The sequence below is a fragment of the Theropithecus gelada genome, chromosome 18, assembly GCF_003255815.1.
Source record: "Theropithecus gelada isolate Dixy chromosome 18, Tgel_1.0, whole genome shotgun sequence".
NCBI lineage: Eukaryota > Metazoa > Chordata > Mammalia > Primates > Cercopithecidae > Theropithecus > Theropithecus gelada.
This window is the reverse complement of record NC_037686.1, coordinates 42842286-42848153: the sequence shown is the minus strand read 5'-3', so window position 1 is coordinate 42848153 and position 5868 is coordinate 42842286. Positions and strand designations below refer to the sequence as shown.

At 48.6% G+C, this 5868-nt stretch overlaps 1 pseudogene; it reads right to left on the bottom strand.

The window, feature by feature from the left end:
• Nucleotides 1–1901: 1901 nt before the first annotated feature.
• LOC112611605 lies at nucleotides 1902–2970 on the bottom strand (annotated as a pseudogene).
• Between the last annotated feature and the right edge of the window lie 2898 nt (nucleotides 2971–5868).

Genomic DNA, 5868 nt, shown 5'->3' with positions numbered 1-5868 from the left:
TCCTTAAATCTTAGAATAATTGCATGGGAACATTCTTTTCCCCTTAAAATGATTTCTGCCACCACTGAACTGCTCAAATTTTAAGGTAAGTTTTTCTCATGTTTTCTATGTCCAAATCTTCATAGAAACCAAAAGAACTAGTGAAGACTCCACGTTTCAGTCAAAACTCAATCTCCCTGAAACTATTGCATAATCCGGTTGGCATCATTCCCTAAAACAGTGGGGTCAACAAAAGAACTATTCCCCATTGCATGATAAACAAACGATTATCACGGACCTAGACATCTTGTTAAGACATCCAGGCATCCAGGCCCAGCCTGAACCTAAATGTGTCTGAGCAATAGTACTTTACTGTGGCTACAACTTCACTTTTGTATCATTCTATCGTATTAGCAAGCTACATTTCTAAGTTAACAATTCTACCAAATATGAATATGAAAGTTTATTTTTAATAAGACTATGTGAGGCCGGGCACGGTGGCTCACACCTGTAATCCTAACACTTTGGAAAGCCAAAGTGGGTGATTTGCTTGAGCCCAGGATTTTGAGACCAGCCTGGGCAACATGGCGAGACCCCATCTCTACAAAAAATTTTAAAATGAGCCAAGAATGGTGGCGTGCGCCTATAGTCAAACTACTTGAGATGTGGTGGTGGGAGGATCACTTGAGCCCAAGAATTAGAGGTTGCAATGAGCTTTGATTGCATCACTGCACTCCAGCCTGGGTGACAAAGCAAAACAGCCTGTCTTTAAAAAAAAAAAAAGAAGAAAGAAAATGTTGCAAATTATGGCCAAGCAACATCTTTTTGCCACAAATTTCAAACACGAAGAAAAGAATCTTTTAAAAATATACAGAGACACCACGAACTGGTGGTTACCTATAACCTTAAACAAACTGGACTCTTTTTTGTTTGTTTGTTTTTTGAGACGGAGTCTCGCTCTGTCGCTCAGGCTGGAGTGCAGGGGTGCGATCTCGGCTCACTGCAAGCTCCGCCTCCCGGGTTCACGCCATTCTCGTGCCTCAGCCTCCCGAGTAGCTGGGACTACAGGCGCCCGCCACCTCGCCCGGCTAATTTTTTGTATTTTTGGTAGAGACGGGGGTTTCACCGTGTTAGCCAGGATGGTCTCGATCTCCTGACCTCGTGATACACCCGCCTCGGCCTCCCAAAGTGCTGGGATTACAGGCGTGAGCCACCACGCCCGGCCTGGACTCTTTTTTTAATTGTTTTTTGAGACGGAGTCTCGCTCTGTCTCACAGGCTGGAGTGCAGTGCGCGATCTTGGGTCACTCCTAGCTCCGCCTCCCGGGTTCACGCCATTCTCCTGCCTCAGCCTCCCGAGTAGCTGGGACTACAGGTGCCCGCCACTACGCCCAGCTAGTTTTTGTATTTTGTTTAGTAGAGACGGGGTTACAAACTGGACTCTTAAAAGTGACTTCTCCACAGCATATCATTTGAATTATTACCATTGCCTGGTACAGTGTTTTTAAAAAGAAGTGTTTTAAAAGCATCGTTACAATATTGTGTTCCTGATTTTTTTTTTTTTTTTGAAATAGGGTCTAATTTTGTCACCCAGGCTGGAGTGCAGTGGTGTGATCTCAGCTCAATGTAGCCTCGATCTCCTGGGCTCAAGCAATACTCCTGCTTCAGCCCCGCAGGTAGCTGGTACCACAGGCACACACCACCATGCCCAGCGAATATTTTAAGTTTTGGTAGAGATAGGGGTTTCACTATGTTGCCCAAGCTGGTCTCGAACTCCCGGGCTCAAGAGATCTGCCTGCCTCAGCCTCCCAAAGTGCTAGGATTATAGGGGTGAGCCACCATGCCTGGCCAATTCCTGATAATTTAAGTAAACCAAACTATAAATAAATGATATGTGCCTAAAAACAATCTTAGTTTATACTATCAGTGGCCGTTGGCGTTAGGAGCAGTCCAATACCTTGATTTAGATTTTGAACTAGAACTAGACTGTGATCTTGACTGACATTTGGATCTAAATAGTTCTTTTTTCTTTGATTCCTTTTCATATCTTGAGCCAGACTTATTTAATATGTTTGGAATCTGATTTATTTATTCATTTTTACTTACTTTTTGAGACAGGGTCTTGCTTTGTCAGCCAGGCTGGAGTGTAGTGGCACAATCGAGGCTCACTGCAGCCTCCACCTCCCAGGCTCAACCAATCCTCCCACTTCAGCCTCTCAAGTAGCTGGGACTACAGGCATGCACTGCCATGCCTGGCTAATTTTTTTTTTTTTTTTTTTTTTTTTTTAGAGACAGTGTTTTGCCACGTTGCCCAGACTGATCTCAAACTCCTGAGCTCAAGTGATCCTCCAGCCTCAGCCCCCCAAACTCCTGGGATTAAAGGTGTGCGTCACTGCACCCAGCCTGGAATCTGTTTTAGAGGTGCCTCTAGTTTTGGTGTGGGATGCAGACCCATAATGTGATTTAGCCTTCATCCAAAAAATATGGATTTTGGTGTTTGAATCCACCATTGTCAGAATGGCTTCTGCTACTCCGTGGTTTTCCAGTTGGTTGATTTCTAGGACTGTAAGATCTTCTATAATTGTAATCAAAAGACTGACTTCTGGATCTCCTTTAATAACTTTGGCTTCTAGAATCTCTGTATCTGTCATAACCATCATGGCGTGAAGAACTGTACACATTCCTCTGTTCCTTAGCTTTCATCTGATTTGGTGTCTTCTGATTCCCCTGTGTAAACTGTATTTCAACTTGATGTCCACAAATCTATTTCCTGTCTAAATTATGCAAAGCATCTTCAGCATCACGAACATCCTCAAATTGAACATAAGCAAATCCTCCTGGACGGCAGGTGTGGAAATCAAGTGGAACATAAACATCTCCTGTAGGACCATCATGACCAAATTTATCGTGTCCATCTGCAGACCTGGTGTCATTGGCCACGTTCCTGATGGACAGAGACATGTTTTGGAGGATTGTGCAGGTAGTGGGACATGACGATGGCGTGATTCCAGGCCGGAGGCCCTAACAGACCAGGCAAACTGTCCACAGCTCTGCTGTTAGAAATTTGTATTGCTAACAAGTTCCTAGGTGACGATGATGCTGATGGTCTGGGTACCACTGGTCTATAGAAATGACCACAGCCTGAATGAAGACAAGCTGAAGGCAGTGAGGCCACCTCTGCCCTTGTCAACCTTGCTCACAGGTGGAGAAAAGACTGTCACCTGAAGACTGATGATCTCTCCCCACAGCCTGCCACGTGCCTGAAATTCACCCTCAGCGCCGGACTCCTTAGCCTTAAAGTTGGCTTTGCAACTGCCTCTAGAAACTAGAAGCAGTGTTAGCGAGAGGCGAGCAGGGATGCAGAGGGCAGGGATGCGGAGGAGGAGGGGTTTGTGATCCCACCTACCAGCCTCACTGCTGAGGGCACAGGCTTGGAAGCCTTAGGCTCTGATGTCAGAGATAGCTGAGCTGGTTTCCCTGTGCAGCCGCTAGCTAGCTATTGACCTCAAATCTCAAGAAAAAAGACCTTATTGTTTCTAATTCTCTTCCTGCCTTCTAAGATGGGTGGGTCTTGGTAGCTGCAGGCTCTTGTCTGCCGGACTCAGTGTGGGTCATGGGCCTGTAAGCATGGAGGAGCTGGTAGCGGGAGCTGGGGAGTGGGAGGCTGCTGTGGAAAGGAAGAAGGAGGAAGCTGGGGCCAGTGAGAAAGCACTGGGGAGACCTAAGAGAAGGAAGCTGTGAGCTATCGGGGGGGAAGCCCACCCTGTTCCTCTGGCCCTGCATGTTGCCATCATCTTCTATGGGGCAGGTCCCGGGAGGCTGAGTCCATATCCTGGTGGGTGTGAGGAAGGCCTGGTGCAGGACACGTGCCTGGTAGGGCAAAGTTGCCAAGTAGATATCAGGGCCTTCTCCGTTCCTCTCTGCCCCAGGACTCCTTTCACCTCACACATTCATTTTTCTTTCTTTATTATTTTTTTTGTTTGTTTGTTTGTTTTGAGACGGAGTCTTGCTCTGTCACCCAGGCTGGAGTGCAGTGGCGCAATCTCGGCTCACTGCAAGCTCCGCCTCCCGGGTTCACGCCATTCTCCTGCCTCAGCCTCCCGAGTAGCTGGGACTACAGGCGCCCGCCACTGTGCCCGGCTAATTTTTTCTATTTTTAGTAGAGATGGGGTTTCACCGTGGTCTCGATCTCCTGACCTTGTGATCCGCCCGCCTCGGCCTCCCAAAGTGCTGGGATTACAGGCGTGAGCCACCGCGCCCGGCCTTATTTTTTTGAGATGGAGTCTCGCTCTGTTGCTCAGGCTGGAGTGCAGTGGTGCGATCTTGGCTCACTGTAACTTCCACCTTCTGGGTTCACATGATTCTTCGGCCTCAGTCTCCTGAGTAGCTTGGATTACGGGAGTGAGCCACCATGCCTGGCTAATTTTTGCATTTTTTAGTAGAGACGGGGGTTTCAGCATGTTGGCCAGGCTAGTCTCGAACTCCTGACTTCAAGGGATCCACCTGCCTTGGCCTCCCAAAATGCTGGGATTACAGGCATGAGCCACCATACTTGGCTTCTTTATTTTTTAAATATGCATTTTTATAAGGGATTCCTGAAAACCAGAAGCAGTGACACACCAAGGGATGTGACTTTAATCGCAGGATTTCCTGGACAGCACAGGCCAGGAGAGAGTCAGTGTCCTTCAGATAGGGCCAAGTCATATCCATGCATCCAGGCTGCTCGCTTCTGCAGAAAGGCCTGCTGTGATACCAGGTTTCTGGACCTGCCCATGCTGGCATTGGAATTCCAGCTTCCAGCATGCAGCCTGCAGGGAGAAGGGAGCAAGCTCTATGCAGCTCCACAAAGTTCCAGTGTAGCCTGTCTGTGCCTGGTGCTACTGGCTGGGGCTGACATGGGGGAGCCTCTGAGCTCCCTCCTTTTTCAGCATGGCTCATGCACCCATTTGCCTTTGGGGTAATTCTGGAGCCTCCTTTACCTGCATGAGTTAGTGCCTATATAAGGCCGGTGAGAACTGTGTGGAGACAACAGGCCTCAGAGGGTCCAATCCTCATCCCATCCCTGGCCACCTGGGTGACCTTGAGCAAGTTCCTCAATATTATGGGCCCCAGTCCCTTGCTCTGTAAAATAGGGTGATGAGGGTGCTGACTGTGGACGGCCATGAGGGTGAAGTGAATGTGTGTGAAGAGAAAGGCCCAGTGGATGCTCCCTTGCATCCTTACTATAGGCTCATCCAATTGGACTAAATTCTAAAAAACCTTGTGGGTTATGTCACTGAGCTAAGCTCAGGGAATCTTATGGTGGGATTTCTGGGGTACCTGAAGGTTAATTCATTCCTTTATCCATGCGACAAATGTATACGGAGTGCTGACGGCATGTCAGACAATAAGCTAGTAAATAGCTAAGAACAAAAGCCTCTCTGGGAGGACTATTCACGCAGTAGGGCCTTGAGGCTCTGGCAGACCTCCCTGGAGACTAAGCTGCTGGGCAGGTGAGAATAGGGCAGGCAGTGGGCATTGCCAACGGATGGAAGCCCTTTTCCATACCAGGCAAAGTGGCAGAAGACCACGGAGGAACTGCCAGGCTGAAGGGCCCTCAGTGAGACCTTAGGGAGTCTGAGGCTGCAGGGAGTAGCCAGCCGCCTTTTTGGGCCATGAGTGCTCGGCCAGCTCTTCATCTGGGTGGGAGGATGGGAGGAGGCTGGGCTCTGCAGGAGCTACTCTCTGCACATCTGCCCTCCCGGAGTCGTCCCAGTGCACTGCAAGCTTTGGAGGTCAGGGCTTTGGAGTCAGACCTGGATGCAGACCCTCCTCCTCTACTCTGCCTTGGGAAAGTCACTTTAACTTCTGGGCCTTAGTTTCTCCATGTGTGAAATGGTGATGATAATTG